Below are 9,120 nucleotides of genomic sequence, written 5' to 3'. Positions count from 1 at the left end.
AGGACTTTGGAGAGCGCATACATTTTCTCCTTTGCGTATATGGCAACGCTTCCTGCTCGTGAGTCCATGTGCTGTTCACAAACGATTCCAATATACCCATCGACTTGAAACAATGCATCTTTATTTATTTATTTCGTTTATTGCTATTTATTTTTATTATTATTATGGGCGGAGTGCTTGAAGTCTACCTCCACCGCGGGTCGACCCAGTATTGCAATATGTTCGGGATCGGCCCACGTTCACCTTTTGTTATTGTTGAAGAACAAGCAAACAAGAAAAATACATGGAAATCTAGATTTGTTAATTTAATTTATTATTTATTATGATTATTATAATTGTGGGCGAAGTGCTTGAAGCCTGCTTCACCTCCGCCGCGGGTCAGCCCGGTATTGCACTACCTCCGGGATCGGGCCACATTTTTGCCCACGGACACGACAGATGCATTGGGGGGCACAGGTATACAGCTTCGCTGTAGAAAATGAGAGAATAAGGCAAGGTATGTTGAGTGAGAGATTTCTCCTATTGCGGGGCCTATCTGGCTGTGTAAAGCATAACGAGCCGGCCCCCTTGAAGTTCTGCGAAACTGCGTCGTGTAAAAGGCGGCTTCTTTCCTGGCATCCTGGTAGTACGGGGCTATATCGCCTGCTTGTTTGGTTTTCGTTTTAGTAAAACCGCCACGTTCGCACGAACAAAGACAATGGATACTTCCTCCGCTAACTGCACAGCCGTTGGAGCCCTGCCAGTTTCATTGGACCAGCGAGGCAGTACAATGACAACGACCCGTGAACAATACCTTGTACCTTCTGTACATGTATGCGCTTGTACGTGTAATGCGCGAGCACGCGCATGCGCTTAGGACACACGCATAGACACAGAAGACAAACGCGAGCAAATACCCCAAGTAATTGAGGCATGGGGTATACTTGACTCTTGTCAAAACTAATAAAGTGTACCTCACTTGCCAGGATCTTAAAAAATTAAAATTAAATTATGGGGTTTTACGTGCCAAAACCACTTTCTGATTATGAGGCACGCCGTAGTGGAGGACTCCGGAAATTTCAACCACCTGGGGTTCTTTAACGTGCACCTAAATCTAAGTACACGGGTGTTTTCGCATTTCGCCCCCATCGAAATGCGGCCGCCGTGGCCGGGATTCGATCCCGCGACCTCGTGCTCAGCAGCCCAACACCATAGCCACTGAGCAACCACGGCGGGTCGCCAGGATCTTGTCCAGTGCTTCCCTTCAACTGTCCCCGAAAGCTCGATGAAGGCTTGCATTCGACACGCGTTGTTATTTCGATGACGCCAAATAAGATTTTGTCTGTCATATCTCTGTGCGTGCATTATTTCATTTGTGTATCTTCCTTATCTGTGCACCTTCTAATCTCTGACGGCATCGCGGCATCGTGTATGCGCCTGGAGCATTGCATTCGCGCATATGTAGGGACTCAGCGTAGTGCAACTTGTCCTCGCCTTTCATCAAGCTGTACGTTCGTGTGTCTACATGACTGAGTGCTTTATATTTTTGAAACGTGACTTTGTTTCTTCTTACAACGTATCTTCAAATTATCATTCTTACTAGTGTGTGAAAAGGAGTATCAGTCACCATTATAGGATGACTGTATCTCTTGCTTCTATTTAATTTCAACAAAAACGGTCATATACACCTGGTAAGCCTCAGAAGGTACTCCTACCTGTGAGCTTTTTATGCCAACGCATTGCAAACGGAGTGTTTTTCTCAAAATGAACATTACGTAACGCATCAGTCCAGCCACAAATGTGCCCCTGCAGACACGCAAGCAGCCATCAAACGCGTAAATGACTAACTTCCGTTTGCTGAAGCTACTAGTCACAGATGTTACCTTCTTTATAACACTGGAGAGCAACGCATTCAAAAAGTACAGACTGTTGGACAAGTTGGGAAATAATCTTCTTTTTCAACAGCGCAAAGGACAAGGACTAGACGAGTGCATGCACATACACAGCGCTGAACTTACAACTGGTTCTTATTGAGGCGATCTCCACTGCTTAGATACGGTGGCAACCAATCTCAAACGAAAATACACAAAGATACACAAAATTGGCGGGAAATGACAGTATCTGAGCACAGGGCTGCAGTGACACATGGACAGCTGTGCACGTGTTTCCTATTTATCTTCAAGAAAACGCAGTTCTATTTTTGACAGAGCTATCAGGAGGTGCTTACGCATTCGTTTTTGAATTGGTAGATTTCATGGGCTTCAATAATCTCTCTAGTGACTTTTGTGCGATTATCTGGCAACACGTTGCACTGACTGAAAATAGGATAACAAGGCGCTTTCTTATTCTTTTTTCTTTCTATGACATCTGCAGTTGTGGACGCAGAGGCCTCGGTCTCGAAAGTTTTATCAGTTTTTTACACCTGTCTTGGCCCGCTTGTCTTGACGCATGAAATACTTTCTGAAGGAATTTTACAAGTTTTGGACCTTTCCATCCGCCTCGGCGATAGCCATGTGCGCTGGCGATACCAGCCAAGACGCCAGAAGCCCCTCCCGCCTTTCGCTTCTGCACATTCCAAACTTGTCAAGTGCGGCATTGCAAAGTTATATTTTCGGAATGCCCTAGTAAAATCGTGCCATCATTTCATGCCAGACAGTTATCAAAATCAGGTGGTGCGCCTCCAGGCAGCAGCCTACCCAACCAATCTTCTCATTGCTGTATCAGAGAACCTGTTAAGAGACACAATAAATTCAGGCCGCAGTGAAGCCACTGAAAGACACAAGGAAGAAAAAAAAGAAAGGCTCTGGTTATCCCTATACCTGCATCGCATTTCACAAAACCTAAAAAGGGTGAGTTCTCGTGCCAATGTGAATGTTGTTTTTTCCGCACCCGATAAACTCTCAAATCTCTGCCACATTGTAAACTGCAGCAACGCAAGGAAGGAGGGCTGTGCCAAGAAGCACCAAAAATGTTTTGTACCGTGTAGCAGCAATGTTGTGTATAGATTATCGTTATCAATGTTGTGTACAGGTTACCGCTATCTTGTGGCAAGCACTAACGACCGGCTGTGCGGGAACATAAGCAACACCGCATCCGGTCATCTGTGCATTCATTGCAGAGACTGCATGGAAGAAAGAAAAAAAGAATAAGAAAGCGCCTTGTTATCCCATTTTCAATCAGTGCAGCGTGTTGTCAGATAATCGGCGAAAAATCACTAGTGAGAGTATTGAAGCCCATCAAATCCACAAATCCAAAGACGAATGCGTAAGCGCCGCCTCAATAGCGCTGTCAGGAAAAGAACTGCGTTTTCTTGAAGGTAAATAGGAAGCACGTGCACAGCTTTTCATGTGTCACTGTAGCCCTGTGCTCTGATACTGTCATTTCCAGCCAATTTTGTGTATCTCTGTGTATTTTCATTTTAGATTGGTTGCCACCGTATTTAAGCAGTGCAAATCGCCTCAATGAAAACCAGTCATACGTTCAACGCTGTGCATGTGCACCCGTCTCGTCCTTGTACTTTGCGCTGTTGAAAAATAATGTCACACCAACTTTCCCAAGCTGCAACAGCATCTGGGAAATAAAGTTTGTGTACCGAAATGTCATCAAGGGAGGGCACTGAAATTATGGCTTCAGGACCTGAGCATTAGGAAGCTGTAGCGAAGTCACCTGCTTGGAGACTATGTAGCTATATGCAAAGGAGGAAGAGTAAATCTCCTCTGAAAGTAACATCTGCGGGCACCATTCCGCATGTTGTTATGCAGTATGTAACGTAAACGGTCTTCTGGCCTCTTCTAATTAGGTATTTAATCCGATCGTTACATGCTCGAAATGACAAAGAGAACTGAAAATCGTGAAGGGCGTCTAAATTTCTGTTGTAGCCCGAAATCGCAGTTGAGTTAATCCTGAAACGTGATGGCACCAACCGAAAGCCCTTTGATTGCTGGATCGCGCAAACACAATGACTGAAAAGGGCAGCGGACTCTCAGTGGCATTGGATAGCATTCCGCTCCTTTCGAATCAACTATAGACTGCCGTGGTCCTTTCGATTTCGAAAACAAGGCGTTTCTCTTCGGCGACTTACTCTATGAAGCCAATGTCCTGCAGGCAAACGACCGGTTTCCTCACGGTACAACCGACACGCACTCGAGTTCGTCGCACTCTGGTGGCTTTGATCCGCTAAGGAAACACCAGTCACGCGAGGAAAACACAACCCAATGCCAAAGGAAGTATCCTTATTCCGTACGTACACTAGTCATTAGAGATAGAATCGGCATACACAGCTATACCGAACACCTCGAAAGTTTTATCCCCTGTGAGCAGCGCACTGGCCTCCGCCGTTCAGCGCAAATCCTCTCTGGACGAGAGCGGTATAAGAGGATCACGCGAGCGGCGTGACAATGCACCGCGGATCTGCATATAATGAGGTTCGCGAACCCAGCTATTGCCATGTCGTCGGCGCCGCTCGCGACCCCTTCAGCTTTTCGCACCGTTACTGCAGTAAGAGAGTGGGCGCCATTATTATGGCGGCAAATACACGAGATACATCTGTGGCGTACTTTTGGTGTTTCGTACGTTGCCTGGCGTCGGAGTTTAATATACAATGGCCGCTGACATCGCTGCAGTTTCGGCGGACATGCGGTTATACTCGTGCTTACCCACTAGAGCGCATGTATCGTTTGGTGCGCATTTAGAAGGAAGAAACTAATTGTGTAGTGCGAAGCCCTGTGACAATGCACACAAACTTGGACATATAGAATAGCCGAAAACCCCAAGTGGTGCGCATATACAATGAAAAGGCGTACCAAGCCCTGCATGAAATTGCATACACCTGTCACAACAAGTGGCTCTGGAGGAAAATTCTTCGGTATGGGTTGGGGAACCGACTACGTAACGAAGAAGAGGAGGCACCTAAATTAAAACAAGCAGGCATATTTCTTGCGCGTCATTGTTAATGCGGGACTAACTTATAAAATGTGTCGTCGATGAGCTGTCATTCGTACATGCCAGGGTTGTCAGTTAGTAACCTATACTATACAACGCTAACTGCTTTTTCACAGATAGGCTTCGTTCTAGCGCATAACCAAAGCAGGTGGGGCGCATATCCTGATTACTATTGTGGCAGCAAGCCGGCGGAAATTAACGGCACGAAACGAATAGTCTATATAATAGTAAAAAATTCCTTATACTCAGGAAACCGGATAGCCTTATTTATCTATTAAGTACGAGTTATCCATTAAGAAAGGATTAGGGTCACATAGGCTCTATCTTCCTCTCCATTTCTCTCTCCTGCGCCACAAACACTTGCCCAGGAGCCACCTGCATATCACATCGTGGTGCACACACTGGTCTGAGCTGAACGGACAGCAAACATCTACCTAAATCTATCTTATCCTTTCATTTGGCCCATGCTCACAAACGCCGACGGTTTTTCCTCGGTCTCATCTCGCGCACAATCGAGGCACGACGCCTGTAACTCCACTGCATGCCGCCGTTCCTAATCGCGTCAGCGTTGTGACATATGCTCCAAGGCGATGGTCCTGCTCTGCGCAGCAGCAGCTGTCTCGCGTGCTGCGTCGGGCCATGTCGAGCTCCTCACCGCGTGTTACGCGGTGAGGAGCTCGAGCGCGACGCTATACCTTGACATCACGTTCAATGTCTCCCTCGCCTTCGGGGGAAACGGGCAATTTACGGTCGACATACTTTGTACCGAAGAAATTGTGATCAGCGCATGCTGGTGAACCCTGCAGGCACGGGAAGCAGCGATCGCCAACGGCTTTCTGGACCAAGGTAGTCGACCACCCTGGCCGCAGAAAGAACTCTTTCACGCTGATTCTCGACATAAACGTTTACTCTCTCTATCCTTATGGTACAGTGCACTAGAAGGTATGACAATTCTGGCTTGTATGTACTGGATACGGTCGTTCTTAGATCACAACCAGAGTTTTAAAAAAAAATTTTCCGGTTTGCACGAAGGTGACGCGTCGAAACCGAAATAAAGGATTAGCATTCCGCTCGAGCACCTCGCGCGGTTCTCTAACAATGCGCTGAGGTGATACAGACGACACTGCTGCAGGGAGTGTCGTCTGTATCACCTCAGCGCAGTCCTGGCAGGTGCCAGGCGTGTCACAACACCGGCGTTATGCGGGGCGCCGGCAGCATCGTTAAGGCGCCGCATATACGGTGCACGAGGTGAGCAAGAGAGAAATAGAAATAACATTTATTAGAACAATAGAAACTAAGGCCCCAGTCCGGGCCTCCATGGTAAACGCATTCCTCCTGGGCCTGCAGATTTTTTCTGCACCAGAAGCGGCGACCACATTTTTAGAGCGCAGTTCGTAGGCGCCCGTTCCTGCGGCGTGCGTCGGCGTCGGCCTCCCTCGTAAACGAGCGAACAAGCAGAGCGAAGAATGAAAGAGCGAAGGCGGAGCGCAGCGGGGCATGAAGGACGGCGGCAGCGAAGAGAGCGTCAGGAGGAAAGCGGAGGAGGGGAGTATGGCGAAAGCGTGAGAAGAAAGGCGTAGTGCCGCGCCAGACGAGCTCTGCGGCGAGGTTGGCTACGAGTTGGCGCCAGCGTAGCGCACGTCGTATGTTCACCGATGACGCCACCGATACCATACATGGAAACAAAGCGCTGCATGAGCGGTGGTCTGTCTGCGGCGGTTGCTGTAAATCGCGCCCACGCCCCACGCGTTGCCTCTCGTGATCTCCCGATTAGGGAGGCAGTCGCGTCAGACTTCGCTCCGTTTACAACGTGCCGCGGGAGACAGATTGTTAGCGCCAGCCAATAAATCGCGAAATGAAAACATGTATAGAGCTGAGCTCAAATTTCACATTAGGTAGCATTATAATCGTCGTTGAATTTTTTTTCTAACGTTCGTGGAGGAGTTGTTCACGCGGAGGATTAGACATATTTAGCTTTATTCGCACTACCCGTTCGTCTCCGCCCAGGGTATGCACCACCGTGTCGTATGCACACAGATTTTCAGCATAAATGCTAACATGTATGCGTGCAACGCTCACGCCAGCAGCGGAAGCCAGAACGCTGCCGTCGCTCTGGCAGTGTTGGCGACTGACCATAGCACGACGGTGCGTTCACTTGGCTTCGCCTTTTTTCTGCAAAACGCACTGCCCGTCTCAGGCTGCATTTTAACTGCGGAGGGAAATAAATTACGCGATGGTTACCAGTGTGTAACTGCAATATTTACGCGTAAGCTGTGGTGTGAGAGCAAAAACTACTCGCAGACGTGTTCAGTTTTGACGGCTTCTTTTATTTCACTGTTGCGATCACGGCATTGTGATGGCTCAAGTGAGTTGCGATGTGCTGGATGTGTTTGATTAAATATTTGCTTTGGAAGACGAGGTCGGTGCATGTTCCTATAGTCATAGCGACGGATTCCAGTGGTGTGGCGAGTTGCAGCGTCAATGGTTGTGGAAGATCGCGTAGGAAACTAGCGTAGTTTGCGGGAGAGTTGATGTCTCCTATGAGAAGCGTTGGGCATGACCTGCACGCCAGCAATGCCACGTAGTACACAACCTCTGAGACGGTGGCTTTGACATTAAAGTAGGCCACTGCGACGACGAGTTTGATTGTCTGCCTGCACTCTGTACAAGTTCGTAGAGATAGATGTCTTGGAAGAGGTCTAAGCGTTCCTCTTGTACGTTGTCTTGGCGGTAATGACAACACCTGTCTCATGGTTGCCGTGGTGACGTCAAAATCCGTAGCTGTATAAATATATCCTGACACCTGTAGTGGTGCTTCAGGATGCATTCATATCTCTGAAAGACACAGTATAGGGCGCAGAGCCTGACAAAGTGGTAGCGGTGAATGGCGGGTGCGTGTGCCGCAAATAAGCGTACGTTGATTGCTGTGACGGAGAATGAGTCCACATCGACACATACGCTTACGATTGACCCTTTGATATCGTAATGGCCTCCGCCGTGCATTAGTCGTCTCAAATGCATGAAGGGAATCCCAGGGGAAATCAGTTTCTCGCCTATGTTACAAAGCGGAGGAAGGTGAGGGGGCTTGGGCGATTACTTGTAGCCATTTGTTGTTGAAAATACTTGGTTCTGGCGGACTGACTGCCTACATGAGGGGCACATCCGGAACATCGAAACGTCACTGTCGGAAAACTCCAACAAGAGTGTCACCTGGTGAGGCAGATGCACGGTATAGAGCGATCGTTCTTTAAGCACAACCGATCGCACACAGATCAGTTGTAGCCGAAGGGGTTGTGTAGGAACTGTTTGGTGAAGGCCTTGGTTGCAGCCTCTTTCTGGATTGGCGTATTTGCTTGGCGATTCTGTCACCTCGCTTCTGCCTCAGCGGCTCGAACCACGTGGCCATGGCGTGTAAGACACTTTGCCTGTGCTTCCGCTGCTCGAACTGCACGGTCGTCACGTTTAAGACGCTTTGCTTCTGCTTCCGAAGCTGGAACTGCAGGGTCGTCGCGTCTACATCGCTTCACTTCTGCTTCTGCGGCTCGAATCGACGAGTTCAGCTCGCTAACGTCACCTTGCTGTTGCCTGCACGACACGTAAGGCAGGACTGTTTCTTTGGGCTAGGCGTTTTTGGTTTCTATTTCGAGCTCGGCGAATGGCTTATGAGCCTTAAGGTCCCAGTTCCTCCATGACATTTCAGCGTAAAGGATGCGCCGCGGCATAACTTCCAGTATACTACGGGGGCAATCGCTGTGTTGTGCCGCGTGTGATGCGTAGGATGCCTCGATAGCAGACCTGCCGTAAAGCCGGTCTTGGAATACAGGCACTCTAGGGTGGTGGTGGTGGTGGTGGTGGTGGTGGTGGTGGTGGTGGTGGTGATGATGATGATGATGATGATGATGATGATGATGATTATGATTGGCATCCCCGTTGAAACAGGGCGGAGACAAATGATCACGTCGCCTGCTTGATATTATCAGGTTTTACTACATCTCTCGCCATCTAGCCTTTTTTTGTTTGATCTCGACCTGAACTTTAGTATTTAAAGCCTTTGCCGCTATACTGTACCATTAGCTGAGCCTCTAATGACTCCGGTTCTATCTGTCTCTTCTCTGCGCTTTTCCCACCAATACTCTAAACCTCTCTTACGTATCTCTACTGCTGACCGATTAATTTTTCTATCTTCTTTGAATCTCAACG

General features: G+C 48.3%; 1 pseudogene; it reads left to right on the top strand.

Annotated features, from left to right (window-relative positions):
• The first annotated feature begins 239 nt into the window (after positions 1-239).
• LOC126537233 (U2 spliceosomal RNA) lies at positions 240-420 on the top strand (annotated as a pseudogene).
• The last annotated feature ends 8,700 nt before the right edge of the window (positions 421-9,120 follow it).

Source organism: Dermacentor andersoni, chromosome 4 (assembly GCF_023375885.2).
Source record: "Dermacentor andersoni chromosome 4, qqDerAnde1_hic_scaffold, whole genome shotgun sequence".
Lineage (NCBI taxonomy): Eukaryota > Metazoa > Arthropoda > Arachnida > Ixodida > Ixodidae > Dermacentor > Dermacentor andersoni.
The sequence above is the reverse complement of the archived record's forward strand: the minus strand, read 5'-3'. Positions and strand labels throughout refer to the sequence as shown.